Here is a 19,363-nt window from a genome sequence, read left to right as displayed (position 1 = left end):
TAATAGTTATAACATCAGTAGCAAACAAAACATCTAGACTCCCTGCACTAGAAGACCTTAAGGAGTAAGGACCACTTGGGCTAAGGCTGTTTAAGTTTGTGGGAGTTCAGCCTGGTTCTCTTCACTAAATGAGCCTTATGAACCAGTTTGTGCACAAAACAATACTCCAAGACACTAAAGAACAATATATAAATGATCAAATAATCGTGAATAATGGCACCTCCTTGCTTGCACATTCTCAGATCTTGGCTTTTCCATTGGTCATGCTCTTCTCGTTCTCTGCCTTCTTTGTCTATTCTGTCTTTCGTGCGTGTTCTCTCTAATGAGGATGATAAGTTTGCTCTTATCCCTTTTTAGAAAAGGGTGTGGGCCTTTACTGGCCCATTTTTCTCTATTGGGTTATAAAAAAATGGAAGGGTCTAAGGCTCTATTATTTTTTTTTTGGTTTGCCCAAGTTGTTCTGCATCAGATTTGCCCAGGTCGTTCTGCAGCGGATTTGTTTTGGGCTTTTCCCCTTTTCTGTGCTATTTTGGGTTATATTAGGCCCACAATTACTCTTCTTGAAAGATGCCCGTTCTAGGGGTTACCTTTCAGTTTCATTCCCCATTCAAGGTAGGCTGGGCCATTCTCCGGCCCCCTTTTATTACCTTATTCAAATGTAGTTTGCAGCAGGCCATTTACTCTACATTTTTCTCTTAGCCTAGGCATAAGCCGAAGTAGTGAGCAATTTCAAAACTGTTTTTCATTCACATTCAATTCAAGAATACAAATAATGAAGTTCAATTGGTAGGATTATTTTATTGAACAGATTTGGGATATAATCATTGATTGAGTTCATTCATATGTGAAAAAACACTCCATTTATCAATAATTAAACTGAGCAATTGCATCAATACTAGTAAAACGGTATCACAAAAATAAGCGAAATTAAAAAAGAATCAACGTTCACTCTACTTGTATGTTATAATTTTCATTTAAAAAAATTGAAGTGACAATTGTTGATGCCAAAAATCATCAGTTGAGTTCTTCGTCTACGTGGATGGACAATAACAATTGATTCATCCAAAGACAAACCTGCCATAAGATGTGAAACAAAGAAAAAGAAATACAACGGTGTGATGTGTGTCAAAAACCCTCCGATAATTAAGTCAGATGGAATTCAATTAGAATATCACAATAGAATTCAACTTTGGGAGTATTTTTGGGATTAGAATTGTGTACCCTTTGGTTCTATTCTTCTCTAGCTTTATAGCCATCTTGTCTATAATGAGCAATAAATCTTTGTATTTATTCTCATTTGTAACAGTTAATATGTTACAACTGATACTTTGATTTGTGTAACATCTTCTTTCTTGTTGCTCCATCTATTACTCTTTGGCATAAATGCTCGCCATAAATGCGTAACGTATTTTGGGTTCGTCCATAATGCATGTGCGAGCAGTTTCCACTTATTGCATGGCTTTCATGAAAGTAGTTGAGTGTGGAAACAAATAAAATATGGGACTAGGTTTATTTTTAGCATCACAAACACCATGAATCTTCATCATTTTGGTGTAAGGACCACTTGTAGTTGTAGATTACTTTATGAGGCTAATGTCATTGAGTATCAATGCATTTCCAGCGTCTTTTAATTGTTCTGACTCTATTTTCCAATTTATTTTAATTGGTGTATTTACACTACTATTTAAGAGGCTTTTCCTGTTTGGGATCCTCAAATTACATACCAAAAATACCCTCAAATTCATTCATTTCTAAGGCTTAAATCATAGGGTTAGACATATAAAATTAGAAATTAAACTCCTAATTTTAGTTAAATTAAAAATAAAAAATAATTTTTTCTCCTACCTTCACATTTTTTTCACATTAGTTGTCAAGTACTAATACAACTTCTTCTTTTTGAAAAAAATATAAAAATATAATTGCATTTTTTTTCACAAATGTACAATTTTTTTTTTATCACTAAACTGTTTTTTTCCTACCTCCACATTTTTCTCTCACATTAGTAGTCAAGTACTAATACAACTTCTTAAAAAAAAAAATAAAATAAAATTGCCTTGAGTAAAATGTATAAATCCAAAAATTAAAAATTAAAAAGCATCATTACATGCACGAAGTGCGCATGATGGATTATACCCCTCAAAATTTGAGGTGTTTGGATTTTATAGCTTGACATTTCAAAATTTGAATTTTACCACCTAAAGTATTGAGGTGTTTGAATTTTATCCCCCTAAATTCTGATATTTTATAGTATAAATTTCAAATATTCTCAAACTTTAAGGGTGTAATTTGCAATTCACCCTATTTAGTACTCTAAGAGCATCCACAGCAGATGTGATATAAAAAATGTCATTTTGACACACTAAAAGCCTATTTTATTATTTTACCACATCATTTTACATCTCATTTATCAGATGTTTTATTATTCAATTCTATACATTAAAATAATATTTACTATACGTTAAAAAAATATATTATCTCCTCCCTATTATCACCCTCAACAACAATAGCACATCCACCACTGCCGCAACAACGGCCAGCAACAGCAACAACATCGACTAGCCACCACCGGCACAAACCCACATCCACCAACGCCACCTTAAAAAAAAAAAAAAAAAAAAAAAAAAAAAAAAAACCACACACACACACAACCAAAGAGATCGGCACAACCACAAATCCCAAAATCAACCAACCATCGCTCAAATTAGCCAACCACGACTCAAATTAACCAAACACAACCCACTACAACCATCCAAAAACACAAAACCATCAAACACAACCCACAACAACCACCCTAAAAAACACCGCCACAACCATCGCAAGAGAAAGAAGAGAGATCCGGCAGTGTGCGAGATGGTGGAGGGCGAGATTGAGGCGAGAACGATGCTGTCCCATTTGTGGTGTTTGGTTACACCGCCACGGCCAGCCATGTTGCTCTGACCTAACAGGATGAAGATGTTTGAGGTTGAGGGAGGAGCTGGGAATCTAATCTGAAGAGGAAAGAAAACCGGTTGGGAGAGAGAGACAGATTGTGAGGAGAGATAAAGATGAATAAAAAGTAATAAACCATATGCCATTCGGTGTCTGTACCGTGCCAAAATTGTAAGGGTACTGTTTAATGTTACAAAAGTTTGACACATTTAACACATCTGATAAAACTCCGTTTTTGGTATTTGGTGTGCCAAATGTGCCATATTATAGCATTTAGCACAAATACCATATCTGCTGTGGATGCTCTAAGAACATCTCATCACTCAAGAATAGTAGGTCCCATCATAAATTTAATCACTATCAGATAAGAGAAGGGAACATGCATTTATTGTATTCCACAAGAATAATAAGTCCTACCATAAATTTAAGTACTATCAGGTATGAAAATGGAGCTCGCATTTATTGTAGTTATTGTACTGCTAGAACAGTTATCATCATCAACAACAAAAGCTTTGGTCTCAAAGAGTGAAAATGTTGGGGTGGCTATAAATCCTGAAGAGATTGATTAGAGTTGGCATGTGTGTAGACAAACCAAAATTTTTGCATCTTTTACCGATGCATAGTCCAACCCAAGAGTATATAAGGGAAAAAAAGATTTTTATTTTTAAAAGAAAAAAACTAAAATGAACCAATATTAAATTGACTAAATAAACTAAAATTTGGTAATGGGACACCTTGGAGGCAAAGATCCAGATGGACCGGCATCCTCATTTACAATCAAAGCAGCAAGCTCCATTGATTTTGGAGATTGGATTAAAGGTCATTACAAGGAATAGTGGAAAAAGGTTTGTGGAGATGATTTTACCAAGTAACAAAACTCCTTGCTAAAACAACATTCCTACCGGCCAAAAGCCACTTGTTTTGAATAAATCCCAGAAAGGAAAGAAGGAACAGTCCATTTAGAATGCGTCACATAATCAACTAGAGAATCTCATTGTTTGTTAGCAATCTGTTGAAAATTTACGGGTTAAATGACAAAAGATCATTGATACTAGACTAGAGTATCACCTAAAGGCAAAAGCTGTGAGTGACATTGGAAGAGGTTTCTTCACAACATAAGGCAGTGATCCATATTCTGAAAGTCTCCAAGTTTCATTCTGAAAGACATAAGGCATAAAATTTGGGGGTAAAATATTTGCTTTGTGACAATATACATATTGGGAATGACTCTACACTCTAAAGATAGGAGGTTGACTTGTACCATTATTTATCAGAGTCTTAACAGATGGAATTGCTTTTGTAGCCTTCAAAGCAAAGGAATGTGGCTTTCTCGCGGAAGTGGCACATATATTTGATAACAGTAAAACAGTCAATAATTAAAAGAAAAGGTGTTATGGAGGAAGCACTAGAAAATGACAAAATTTTCCAAGGCATATACGGATGCTCAAGGCCATTTTCAAAAGATAAGCACTTATACTCAGATTACTTTATATATTCAAAATAATATACTGTGGTTCTTTTCAAAAGTATTGTGTCAAGAAGCTCAAGTAGGCCCCATCTACATAGGACAATTTCACACAAAAATGTTTCGAATCAGGTATTTCACACAAAAATGTTACGAATCAGCAATGCTAGAGCAAACCGCAAGATTTCAGAGGACATACTTTACATAATTAGTGTCAACTATCAACATAGAGGAAAAAACAAAGGGATACAATAACACAAAAAACATCAAATTAACAGTTACTCTAATTGGACAGTGCTGCTAGTCACTTTATTCAGCCATTTTTTCTTCTAATATGGTTGTTCCAATCTAAGAGTTGGTGGCTCTTCCTCACTATTTCCTCGTGACATCTTTAGGAACTCATATATGCTTAGGTCTTGTTGCTTCCAAATGGTTTTGCCTATTTATTGATAAAATTTGTGGTACATCCCTTCTTTCTATCCCCGATCGAGGACATCTATATGGTCCAAGTCTTCAAGAAACTCGACTAATTGGTTGCAGACTGTAGTTTTGCCCACATCATGTCACTTATCATGACTAGGGGTGGCAATTTTTATCCATATCCATGAACCCACCCATTACCCACCTTATTTGGATAAGTGTTAACCCAACCCATTTGAATATTTGGGTTAAATGGGTAAAGACCCATTTGGTTATTTAATTAGATGGGTCTAAATGGATAATCCCACTAATACCCACTAAACCCATCTAAAATTTAAATAAACAACATAAAATCTAAATTTCTAAAAAATGACTAAAATACCCCTGAAATTTAAAAAATGACCAAAATACTACCAAAACCCAAAAAATAACCAAAATACCCCTAAAACCCAAAAAATGACCAAAATACCCCTGAAACCTAAAAAATGACCAAAATACCCCCCAAAACCTAAAAATTACCAAAAATACCCCCAAAACCAATAAAATGACCAAAATATCCTTGAAACCCAAAAAATGACCAAAATACCCCCGAAACCTAAAAATTACCAAAATACCCCCTAAAATCCAAAAAATGACCAAAATACCTCTGAAACCCAAAAAATGACCAAAACACCCCTAAAACCTAAAAATTACTAAAATACCACCAAAACCCAAAAAATGACCAAAATACCTCCGAACCTAAAAATGACCAAAATACCTCCAAAACCCAAAAAATGACCAAAATACCCCTAAAATCTAAAAATTACTAAAATACCACCAAAACCCAAAAAATGGCCAAAATACCCCCGAAACCTAAAAATGACCAAAATACCTCCAAAACCCAAAAAATAACCAAAATACCCCTGAAACCCAAAAAATGACCAAAATACTCCCAAAACCCAAAAAATGACCAAAATACCTTTGAAACCCAAAAAATGACTAAAATACCCCTAAAACCTAAAAATGACCAAAATACCTCCAAAACCCAAAAAATGACAAAAATACCCTCGAAACCCAAAAAATGACCAAAATATCCCCAAAACCCACAAAATGACATAAATACCTCCAAAATCTCTAAAATGAGCAAAATACCCCCCAAAACCTCTCAAATGTCCAAAATATCTCCAAAACCCAAAAACTAACCAAAATACCCTCAAAACCCAAAAAATGACCAAAATACCCCCAAAACCTCTAAAATGTCCAAAATATCCCCAAAACCCAAAAATTACCAAAATACCCTAAAAACCCAAAAAATGACCAAAATGCTTCCTAAACCTTAAAAATGACCGAAATACTTTTGAAACCTTAAAATTACCAAAAATACCCCCGAAACTTAAAAAATGACCAAAATACCTTTGAAACCTGTAAAATGATTAAAATACCCCAAGACCTAAAAAATGACTAAAATAACCCCAAAACCTAAAACAATGACCAAAATACCCCAAAAACCAAAAAAAATGACCAAAATACCCCCAAAACCTAACAATTACCAAAATACACCCAAAACCTAAAAAATTACCAAAATACTCCCTAAACCTGATAAATTACCAAAATACTTCATAAACCTAAAAAATGACCGAAATACCTCTAAAACCTAAAAAATAATTGAAATACCCCAGAAACCTAAAAAAATTACCAAAATACCCTGAAACCTAAAAAATGATCGAAATACCCCCAAAAACCTTAAAAAAATGACCAAAATAACCCCAAAACCAAAAAAATTATCGATAAAAACCCCTGAAGCCCAAATTATGACCAAAATGCCCCCAAACATGTAAGATGACCAAAATACACCTAAAACATCTAAAATTACTGAAATAGAGTTTTCGGGGTATTTTGGATGTTTCAAGGATATTTTTGACAAATTAAAGGTTCCAAGAGTCTTTCATTCATTTTATAGGTTTCGAGGGAATTTTGGTAATTTTTTAGGTTTCGGGGTTATTTTGATAATCTTTTAGATTCTAAGGGTATTTTAGCATTTTTTAGGTTATGAGGGCATTTCTATCGTGTTTTAGTTTTAGGGTTATTTCGGTAAATTTCTAGGGTTCAGAAGTATTTTGGTAATTTTTAGGTTTTGGGGTATTTCGGTAATTTTTTAGGTTTTGGTGGTATTTTGGTCATTTTTAGGTTTCAAGGGTATTTCGGTCATTTTTTGGGTTTCAAGGATATTTGGTATTTTTTGACGTTTAGGGGTATTTTGGTATTTTTTGAGGTTTTAGGGGTATTTTGGTCATTTTTAGGTTTTGGGGGTATTTTGGTAATTTTTTGGGTTTCGAGGGTATTTTGGTAATTTTTAGGTTTTGGGGGTATTTTGGTCAGTTTTTGAGTTTTGGGGGGTATTTTGGTAATTTTCTAGGTTTCGGGGTATTTTGGTCATTTTCTGGGTTTTGAGAGTATTTTGGCTATTTTTTGGGTTTCAGGGGTATTTTGGTCATTTTTTGGGTTTTGGAAGTATTTTGGTCATTTTTAGGTTTTGGGGGTATTTTGGTAATTTTTTGGGTTTCAAGGGTATTTTGGTAATTTTTAGGTTTGGGGGTATTTTGGTCATTTTTTGGGTTTTGGAGGTACTTTGGTCATTTTTTGGGTTTCGGAAGTATTTTGGTCACTTTTAGGTTTTGATGGTATTTTGGTCATTTTTTTAGGTTTTGAGAGTATTTTGGTCATTTTTTAGGTTTTGGGGGGGTATTTTGGTAATTTTTAGGTTTCGGGGGTATTTTGGTTATTTTTTGAGTTTTGAGGGTATTTTGGTCATTTTTTGGGTTTCAGGGGGTATTTTGGTCATTTTAGTGGTTTTAAGCATATTTGGTCATTTTAGAGATATTAGGGGTATTTTGGTTATTTTAGAGGTTGTATGGGTATTTTGCTAATTTTAGAGATTTTGGGGATAATTTTGGATGTCCAAGGTTATATTGGTAATTTTGGAAGATTAGGGGTATTTGCATCATTTTAGGTATTTATGGGTATTTTGGAGGTCAAGAGGGTATTCAAGTAGTTTTAGAGGTATTTGGGTCATATTGGGTTAAATGGGTGGGTTACTAATTAAATGGGTTGGGTTGGTAATGGATAATTAATTTATATATAAACGGGTCATAAATGGATAAATGGATAATTATACACCCAACTCATCTATGACCCAACCCATTTATGACCCAACCCGCCCATTTGCCACCCCTAATCATGACCTTGCTTTGTTTCTCACTATTTCTCAATTGCACACTGCACGCACAAAATGAGCAACAAGTCCATATTATATTAATGGCTAGTTGCCAATCATAAAACCAATGTGCTCCTACCCCAGTTGAATGAACTCATCTATCATCTAATGAAATTTTGAATATAAACTTGCTTACAGGTTCATTGATCATGTTTCCAGATCAATAGGTGCAACAAGCTATGTGTAAAGCAGGCAAGATATTTAAAGGTTGAATGAATGGACATTTGTTCAATTGGCCATTGTGGACATGTATAATGTAGCAAGAAGCATAATCTCACACAAAGGGTACACAAAGGGTATATACATGTGCAAACCCACAAACACATACATATAGCTCACAGAGACAGCTAGACATGAGCAAGGAAGATTAAAAATTTCCAACCAAGAAGAAACTTAAATGAAATGGAATATAAGAATGTCTCCCATTAATAGGCTCAACTGCAAATCCATATACCCTGCCACTGAACCATGAATAGCCTTGTGTGCAAGGAAGGTTGAATACACTATTCAAATGCATTGCTCAGAACAACACAGATCATGTAATTGGGATCTGCAAAACAAGCAAACAAAGGCTTATCCTTTGCCCATCAATTTGTAGGACAAGGGACAGAGGAAGGAATTGTAAATTTTCCTTCTATATCGATTTTAGACTTCTCCAAATACATGAATATCTCTTTAGACATAAATGACAGCTTGACACGATAACATTCAAGAAAATGACCCAAAAAAAAAGTAAGTTTAAAATACATGGAAAATACAAACAACATTAATATTTATCACTATGTTCCAGGAAACTTTATATCTCCAACATGAGTTTTGGGCGTTGTAAGCAGTCCAACATGTTTCTCCACATCAGATTATAGGACATTGTAAGAACAATTAATTTTTAATAAACTAATGGTTATATTTGAGATAGATACCCATGTTACGCAGCCCAACATTGGCGCCAGCTTTCTCTTGCAGTACACACAAACGAGATCACAATTGTATCCCCATTTAGCAACCCTATCATGAGGGAGAATTCTATCCATGAACGTTAGCCAACAAATGAAGGAATGCTTAGGAATAGCAATACAAATCCAAACCAAACACCATCAATCAACAAATGGAATCTTTTACCTAATCTTATTCCAAATTGATCTACATTAACAAAATGAATAGAAAAACAGCAATTTATTTACAATAAGGAGCAAAAATAAGGACTCATTTGTCAATTGAACAAACAAATCACAAGTTAAGGGAAAATTATATCAACTACCATGACTAGTAGTGTTAATCTGTGACCACCTAGATGGGTTTTCTCTTTGAGATTGATCTTGATCTTTCTTCATCATCCATTGCAAGTTTTTTGTGTTAATCTGCTAGGCTTATGCTATTTGTAAAATCCAGAGGACCTGTCTTTGATCTGAATCATAAGTGCCATACAGATTAAGATTATCTTGAGATGAGCTAGATGTGACCTAGTTGACAATCATTTGAAGCATATAGAGAGTACCGGAGTTCCAATTAATGTGACAATTGTCAATGATTTTAGGAAGTCCAGCCAAAAAAAATCTGGGGGTAGTCCTCCAAATTTCCTACAGAGAAGAGTAACCTTTCACACAAATTTCAAATCCACAAATTATCATTGTGTAGAAACTTATAAACATCACATAGCCCAGTCCACTTTAAATTAGGGATCTCAAAAATCTCAAATTTTAACTCCATGTGACCATAACATAGAAAACCAAAAATAATGCTAAATCAAATTGCATTACCTTACAAACCACTGAAGTTCTTCTTGAGCTCCTGCTACTCTGAATGAATAAACTCTTGAGATGCACAAACAAATAATTATCAAAGAAATAAATTGGAGCTGTTTGCAAGGTGAAGACAACTACATAGGCTAAATCTTAAAACTTATTAATGGCAATGAAAACATATTTACTATAGGATGTGATCCTGTATGCTTACAGGAGACTAAAGTTGTCATATTTGTTATAAGAAGTGGGTGAGGGGGATTCGAACCTTGGTTCTTCTCATAAAGGAGACTATTCAATGCCATTAAGCTACACAACTCTTGGCATACTTAACAACACCATGAGGAGTCTTTGTCAGCAAACACCCTAGCATGTGGAGAGCTGAGGACACCACCTGCACTTTTCAATGCCCCATGCACTTATTTGGACCTTACTAAACAACCTTGAAATATGAAACCACAAGGATATTATGCGTTTTTTATGAAAAGCTTTATAAAATTTTTTCTCCTATGTACATTCTTCTCCATTGAAAGGAAAATTAAATACAGATAAACAAACTACAGTTAATATAAAATTTCAGATATATATATATATATATATATTTTTTTTTCCAGAAAGGTACACATTTAGCCATGTTCCAAACCCCCATTGCATGCCAGAACATGACAAATCAAAGATGCAGGATAAGAACAACTTCCCATAATATGAAACCTTGCATCTTAGAAGACTATCTAAAGGCATACTGAAGCTCCACAACAGCAGCATGGGTTGTCAAATGTTAAATGGTAACAAATTAAATGATTGGTCCAGTGAGTCAAGTGAGCTTTGACAGAACACAACAGTGGGGAAACCCAATTCCAACCAAAGAGTATTTATTATTATTATTATTAAATCATTCTTTGTTGTTATTACTAGAGTTCACTTATTTATATAATACTTTCTTTTTTTTCATAATTTTAATAATACTCCTTTTTACATACCAAAAATACATAAAGGGAACCTTTAAATAATTAAATGTTCTGCACAAACATATCAACAGTATCTATAAAAAAAATCAAAATAGAAACAAATTACAAGTCTGCATGATACATCGTAGCCTCCATGCATGTAGACTATACATAGAAGCTATAGAAAATCGATGATCCTGGAAAAGTCCCATTGAAATTATAGTAACAAAAATTAAACAAAAAATTTATGATCTACTACCAAAAATAATTACCGTGAAAACATACAGACAAAAAGACAAATTACATCACGAGCAGAAGAAACTGAAAATAGATGATGTACCTGAACCATCTCAGGAGGCCCCTCATCCTTTGCAAGCAACCACTTAGTAAGATATATTGAGAAAAGGAAGCTAATAATACAAAGGGAGAAGACAAAAACAATGATTGGAGAAGTTTTTGCTCCAACGTAAAAGATTGCAAAATTGTCATTACATTTAGGAAAAATAGTTATTCTATAACTAGTTACAATAGTTTATCTAACTCTAACGCCAAGAGCCATGTAGCTTAGTGGCAATGTCTGCTCTCTTTTGCAAGAAGAGCCAGGGTTAAAATCCCCCCTCCCCCATTGTTTTAACTACTCCCTCCACCTCAAATCATTAGTTCTTCATTCCATTTTGGGATGTCTCAAAATGTAGTCCTCTTTAAAAAGTCAATATATATAATATTGATATTCCTAACTTATCATTTACTTCATTCAAAAAGTTTTTCAAACTTGATCCCTTTTATTTGAATGACTGCATTACATGATGTTCCCTTGAAAAGTTGGATTTTCTAAACAACACCAACAATATGGGATGGAGGGAGTATCTAATTAACAAAATAAATAAAAACATATTTGTCTAACTCTGACAAAGCACAGTTGCACTGTTAGTTCAAAGCTATGAAAGGTTGCACCATGTTGTTCTGTCTGTGAAAAGCTATAAATTTAAAAATGGAGATAGAGAGAGAGAGAGAGAGAGACAAAGGTTGTTAGCAATGCAATACTGTTTAACACAATACAGCTCCATCATACCAATCGCAAATCATAAGCACAATGAAAGAAGAAAAGTCCTAAACGTAGTCCACTAAGAATAAAAAGCATACATGAATCTTACACCCCAAGAAAAACAAATACGCTTTGCTACAAGTGATCATATATTAATCTGACAATGAGACCAATTCACACAAAATAAGAACAAATGAAGATACAGGTTCAATCCCATAACAGGCTTTTTTGTATTGAATTGTATTTACCAACGGGGTGTGAACTTTACTACGCATGCTGGGGAAAACCCTCGGCCTGTCAGCATATGGCCCAAGATTACCACCTTCAACGTCGTTATCCATGAACATTGTAAGAGTGTTTGAATTTACCCTCCGAAACTGGGGCAAGTCGCCCCCCGAGCTTGGCCGCTGAATTTTGAATGACCTGCTAAGACCAACAATTCCATCATAAACAATCCAGAAAATCGTGAACTTCATAAATTAAATTGACATTTAAGCTAAACTATGATTCTAAAATCCTACTTCTGAATTTGTGAAACAATGCAATGTATGAGCTAAAAAGCGTCCAAATTTCAAACTAGATTAAATGTCAATTCAATTACAAAAAATTCAAACTTACATTCAATAAACGCAGAATCAGAAAATTAGAAAATAAAAACAATGATAAAAGAATCAAACTAGATTAAATGTCAATGTAATCCAGAAATTAACACTTTTTACACTATTGAAATTCACACTAATTTCATAACAACAATTCGAATGCTCATTTTGGTTTCCGAGAGAATGAGACAACCTAAAAGACCTTTAAAAAAATCATTTTTTTTATATTTACTCATTTTCCAAACAACCAAACAGAGCAATATACATTATTCATTGAAATGACAAATGATCATTTCCTACCTAAAACCTCAATTTTTTTTTTCTCGGAAACCAAACATGAATCACCAAAACCCAAAAAGATCCGAAATTGAAAAACGAAAAACCCTAGGTAACATCACGAAATTCTAAGATCTAAAGTCAGAGAAAGAGAGAGAGAGGAATCTAAGAAGCAAAAACGACAACGTATTGAGTAGAGAGAAAGAGAGAGAGAGAGAGTACCTTTGGCACGGTGGGTCAATGAGAGCAATACTGAGAGACGAGTACGATTTGCGTTATTGGTTTTGTGAAAATGAAACAAAATTTGATGTGAGTGCGAAACTTAGATCTAAAAATTAGAAAAAAACACAGGCGTAGAGTTAATATAAATAATAGTAGTAAATAGGAAGTGATAGAGGTAGAGTTAGACTCAATGACTCTGTATTTCTATCTATTTCTCTATATGATAAAGATTTGTTTTTTCGAGTCTATATAATACTTATCATCTCGACTTGACTCCACCAGTGGAAGAAGAGTTTATATGTTATTGGATATCAGTCAATCTGACAAATTCCTATGCAAATAGGAAAATGTTTTTTTTTTTTTTTTTGTTGGTTCAAAAGTAAGGCATATTCCATTTTATTTCTTTACCTATTGTTGTTGTTGTTGTGGGTAGAAATGGTGTTCCATGTATTGGGAAAGATGCCATGTCACTTGTCCAATTATATTTTGCCATCTTAATCTACCTCTCCACAAAACTGTTTTTTTTCTTTTTTCTTTTATCTGTTTTTGCTAGAGTTCTACAAAACTAATTATGTCATCTCTCTTTTGTTATTTAGTTTATCTTTATCATATGATTTTGTAATTTGGATGGAGAAAAATTCTTATATGATCAAATCGGCTGCAACTCAGAATGTATTAAATTTATCTTCTTTTCAATAAAGTTACAATCTTCTTATCAAAATAAAAAATCTTCTTATGATTTTTTATTTTCAAAAAACCTTGTTGTTATTAATATTAATATTTGTACTTTTTTATTGATTTTTTATTTTCAAAAAACCTTGTTGTTATTAATATTAATATTTGTACTTTTTTATTTTTAAAAAAAATATTTGTACATAAAAATTCTTGAGTTTTGTGGTTTTTTTGGTTCAAATCTAACTTATATAGAAAACTAATGGGTATCTAAACTTAATAATAAAGACAAATGATACGGAGATGACCTAATATGCTATTATAGTATTTACACATAAGCTCAAAAAAAAGTGTTTTTTTTTCAAATCTGAAAAAAAAAAAAAAAAAAAAAAAAATAATCCTCACTCTTTGGATTTAGCTTTTGTCTTATTATATTTCTTCTTCTTCTTCTTTTTTTTTTTTTTTTTTTTTTTGGGAGATGTTGTCCTATTATATTTCAAGCCAACAACAGTTTACCATCTTAAAAGTTGATTTGACTTTTGTGTTTTTCATTTTTTGTTAGTACGGATCTGCACACACAAAATGTTGTAGAACAATTTCAATTTGAAGTGAAAAAAAAAATTTGAGAAATTAAATTAGAAGAAAAATAAATGAGACTAAGAATTGAAATACCCAGGAAAACAAATTCTTCTTAAAAATATTATAAGATTTTTTTTTTTCATTTAAATCTGACTTAGTAATTTTTAGATGTTAAATTAATTTTTTATTATTATTTTAATAGTCACGTAAGCATCTAATGTGCCAACTGTATAATCCGTTAGCCACGTAAGCATATTCTATATGAGGTTAATGGTAGGAACTAAATTGAACAATAAGAGGAACCAAATTTGCTGCTACCAAATTGTAGGAACCAAATTAAATATAACTCTAAAATGTAGTGACTAAAATGATATTTTCACCTTAGAAGTGTAGTACTAACTTTTATCATCCAACTGTATTTATATACTATGTTATTCTATGCTTCCGTTGCCTATTGGTAATAGAGTAGTTCTAAAATAACATTGCTTTGAGGTTGGAAATATTTTATTTATTCAGCACATATTCTTTTTTTTTTTTTTTTTTTTTTCTGCTGGGTAAGTATTTATGTAGGGGATAGAACCCCTGAACTTTAGGTCACAAGGAGACCAAGTACCACCAGGCCAGAAGGCCCAGTTTATTCAGCACATATTTGAAGGTTGTGTTGGCAATAATCCAATAAACAATGGGTAGTATAGTACTCTTCTCTGTATTTACCCAAAAAAAAAAAGTACTCTTCCCTCGGAACTGAGATGCAATTTTTTGAACGTGACATGGATGGTACCTCTTACGTCTTAGAGCATTCACATCAGCTCGTGCAAAAGATTCCGTCTATTTTACACGAAAAACCTACTTTTTCTATTTTACACCATTACTTTTACAAAACACCCACATCAGTTTATCTATTTTACAAGACTATTCAATAAAATATTCATTATTCATCAATTTTTTATTATTTTCCCTAATGGTTATACTTTTTTAATTTAAACTTATATTTTAAGTAAACTACCAACACCGGTGGCTTGGCCAATAGAGCCGCTTGTGGTGGAGGTCCAATGGCCCACCGGATTGGTGTCTCCGACCATTGTACCGCCATCACCGGTGGGCCGATTGTTGTAATAGTGTCTCCGACGACCGCCGTCGAATCGATGTCTCCGACGACCGCCGCCGAATTGTTGTCTCTGACGACCACCGCCGAATCGATGTCTCCGACCACTGTATTACTAGAATCGGTGACCAAATTGATGCTGTTGAATCGATGTCTCTGATCAACGGTCATTTTTTTTTTTGACCCAACGGTCATAATTTTTATTGTTATATCCACCGGTCATAATTTTGAAATTCAAACGGTAAATTCAAACCTAACTTTAAACCCAATGGTAAATTCAAACATAAATGTCATATTTTTTTAATTTTAAATCCAATGGTAATTCAAACCTAAAGGTCATATTTTTTTTTTTAACTTTAAACCCAATGGTAAATTCAAACCTAAAGATCATTTTTTTTTTAACCTTTAAACCCAATGATAAATTCAAACCTAAAGGTCATATTTTTTAACTTTAAACCCAATGGTAAATTCAAACCTAAAGGTCATATTTTTTTTTAACTTTAAACCCAATGATATATTCAAACCTAAAGGTCATTTTTTTTTTTTTAAACTTTAAACCAAATGATATATTCAAACCTAAAGGTCATATTTTTTTTAACTTTAAACCAAATTGTAAATTCAAACCTAAAGGTCATATTTTTTAACTTTAAACCCAATGGTAAATTCAAACCTAAAAGTCATATTTTTTAACTTTAAACCCAATGGTAAATTCAAACCTAAAGGTCAAATTTTTGAAATTCAAACTCAAGTCACATTCTTGCTCTATAAATATGACCATTTTCTCTCTAATTTCCACCCACTTCTACAAAATTATCTATTCCATTTAGTTTTTGTTCTCTCTTAATGGATTTCCATTATGACATTGATTTTATTTTTCCAAATGATGAGCCTCCATTTGACTCATCTTCTGATGATGATGAGACGGAACTTACTCTAGCTATTGCCATAGAAGAATTAAAGAATGAAAGAGAATCAACATCACGTCGTCGTTCGGTTCAACCTCACAGGTTTATTTGGCGTAATCCTTTGCAAGGTCATGATAGGCTTTTCCATGATTATTTTGCTGAAACACCAGTGTATCCTCCTAATGTATTTCGAAGGAGGTTTCGACTGAGTCGTTCTCTTTTTCTACGTATCCATTCAAGAGTTGAAGCTACTGAACCATACTTTGTTCAAAAAAGAAATGCGGCTAACACACTCGGGTTGTCTTCCCTTCAAAAGATGACCGCTGCAATCAGAATGCTTGCTTAGGAGTGTCGGCTGATTTCATGGATGAATACATAAGGATTGGAGAAACCACTGCAATAAAAAGCTTAAAAAAATTTGTTAAAGCGGTAGTTTCAATCTTTTTTGAAGAGTACTTGAGGTCACCAAACAACAATGACATTGCAAGGTTGTTAGCAGTTGGCCAACATCGTGGATTTCCAGGAATGCTAGGGAGCATCGACTGCATGCATTGGAAATGGAAGAAGTGTCCAAGTAAGTGGAAAGGTCAATATATTGGTCATACACGTGATCCAACGATAATTTTGGAAATCGTGGCGTCGTATGACCTTTGGATATGGCATGCATTTTTTGGGTTACCGGGGTCTCACAATGACATCAATGTCCTAGAGCGGTCTTCTGTATTTTCTGAGCTTGCTGAAGGGCGTGCTCCTCCGGTTAATTACTCGATAAATGGTAATAACTATTTGATGGGGTGCTATCTTGCAGATGGTATATGTCCATCATGGGCAACATTTGTCAAAACAATTCCAGCACCACAAAACCGTAAAAGACAACATTTTGCTTCCGCACAAGAGGCGGTCAGGAAGGATGTCGAACGTGCATTTGGAGTACTTCAAGCGCGATTTGCAATTGTGTGTGGGCCTGCACGTTTTTTCCATCTTGAAACGCTTAAGGACATTATGATGGCATGTATAATATTGCATAATATGATCGTTGAAGATGAACGACATACTTACCTTGGAGCAAATGACTTTGATTATGATCAAATCAACGATAATGGACTCGAACCGGTGTCACATAATCCCACTTGTAACCTTATGCAGTTTATTGAACGTCATAATTCCATTAGAGATAGAGGAATTCATTCTCAACTTCAAGCAGATCTCGTTGAGCATCTATGGCAACTACAAGGCCAGTTGTAGGAATTTGTAATTCTAAATTTCTAAGCATTACTACTTTTATTTAATGTGAACCTTCGTTGGAATTTGAAATTTTCTAAGTTTAATATTACTAAGTTTCCAAAAAATTGAGACAACAAAAAGCCCTATATAAGTTGACAAACCCTTAGGTAAGTTTGTCAACTCAAGTTTAGTTGTAAACTTACACTAGATACTATCCTGCTCATTGGTCATTTTTAACACTGCAGAAAAATGGCACTATGCAGAAAAGTGACACTATGCAGAAAAATAACACTATGCAGAAAAATAACACTACGCAGAAAAATAACACTACGCAGAAAAATAATTATGCAGAAAAATCACATTATGCAGAAAAATAACAGTATGCAGAAAAATACCACTGCAGAAAAGTGACACTATGCAGAAAAATAACACTGCAGAAAAATAATTATGCAGAAAAATCACATTATGCAGAAAAATCACAGTAAGCAGAAAAATAACACTGCAGAAAAATAACAGTATGCAGAAAAATAATACTATGCAGAAAAATAACACTATGCAGAAAAATAATTTTGCAGAAAAATCACATTGTGCAGAAAAATAACAGTATGCAGAAAAATCACATTATGCAGAAAAATCACATTATGCAGAAAAATCACAGCAACACTGCAGAAAAATAACACTATGCAGAAAAATAATTATGCAGAAAAATAACAGTATACAGAAAAATGATACTATGCAGAAAAATCACATTATGCAGAAATATGATAGTATGCAGAAAAATAACACTGCAGAACAATAACACTATGCAGAAAATGACACTATGCAGAAAAATAACACTATGCAGAAAAATAATTATGCAGAAAAATCACATTGTGCAGAAAAATGATACTATGCAGAAAAATCACATTATGCAGAAAAATGATAGTATGCAGAAAAATAACACTGCAGAACAATAACACTATGCAGAAAATGACACTATGCAGAAAAATAACACTGCAGAAAAATAACAGTATGCAGAAAAATAATACTATGCAGAAAAATAATTATGCAGAAAAATCACATTGTGCAGAAAAATGATACTATGCAGAAAAATGATACTATGCGGAAAAATCACATTGTGCAGAAAAATCACATTATGCAGAAAAATGATAGTATGCAGAAAAATAACACTGCAGAACAATAACACTATGCAGAAAATGACACTATGCAGAAAAATAACACTATGCAGAAAAATAATTATGCAGAAAAATCACATTATGCAGAAAAATCACAGTAAGCAGAAAAATAACACTGCAGAAAAATAACAGTATGCAGAAAAATGATACTATGCAGAAAAATAACACTATGCAGAAAAATAATTATGCAGAAAAATCACATTATGCAGAAAAATCACACTGCAGAACAAATGATTTTTATGCAGAAAAATGACACAATGCAAGTACAGCTACCTGCTGAGAAAGTGCAGAAAAATAGCATATACAACTAATAAAATTAGCAACCAATAAAATAGCATATTTACATTCAAATAACATTTACAACCAATAAAATCAGCAAGTACAACCAGCACAATACAAAATTTACAACATTGCATCTATTTCCTTGCACAAGTAAAGACTACAAAAAATTATGTGCTAGTATCTTTGCAATATACAAAAAATTGGTTGTCAATAATAATATTCCATTGTGATGCATATTTAGACCTTAACCTCTCCAAGATTTCCAAACGACGTAGACGAATGTATTCTTTTTGCTCAGGATCCATAGTTCTTGTATCTTTCATCATAAGTTCATCTTCCATTTTCCTCTTTTCTACTTCATTCTTCTCTTCCTTGATACGAATCAACTCTCTTCGTTCTTCGGATGCAATGCGCATTGCCTCTCTTCGTTCTTCTAATGCAATGCGCATACTTTCCTTTTTCTCCTCATGCATTTTTCTCTTTTCTTCCTTGATTTCGTCCAATTGGGAGGAAAGTATTGGGATCAC

At 33.3% G+C, this 19,363-nt stretch overlaps 1 long non-coding RNA gene and 1 pseudogene across 1 annotated transcript; one reads left to right on the top strand and one right to left on the bottom strand.

Annotated features, from left to right (window-relative positions):
• Positions 1-8,040: 8,040 nt before the first annotated feature.
• Positions 8,041-13,155, bottom strand: LOC115991882. The gene is made up of 7 exons (XR_004092358.1): positions 12,895-13,155; positions 11,093-12,220; positions 9,824-9,877; positions 9,562-9,643; positions 9,325-9,471; positions 8,987-9,071; positions 8,041-8,616 (listed from the first exon to the last, which is right to left on the bottom strand). It is a non-coding gene; the product is annotated as an uncharacterized LOC115991882 (long non-coding RNA).
• Positions 13,156-16,093: 2,938 nt separating this feature from the next.
• Positions 16,094-17,400, top strand: LOC115991411 (annotated as a pseudogene).
• The last annotated feature ends 1,963 nt before the right edge of the window (positions 17,401-19,363 follow it).

Source organism: Quercus lobata, chromosome 5, assembly GCF_001633185.2.
Source record: "Quercus lobata isolate SW786 chromosome 5, ValleyOak3.0 Primary Assembly, whole genome shotgun sequence".
Classification (NCBI taxonomy): domain Eukaryota; kingdom Viridiplantae; phylum Streptophyta; class Magnoliopsida; order Fagales; family Fagaceae; genus Quercus; species Quercus lobata.
This window is presented reverse-complemented; position numbering and strand designations above follow the sequence as displayed.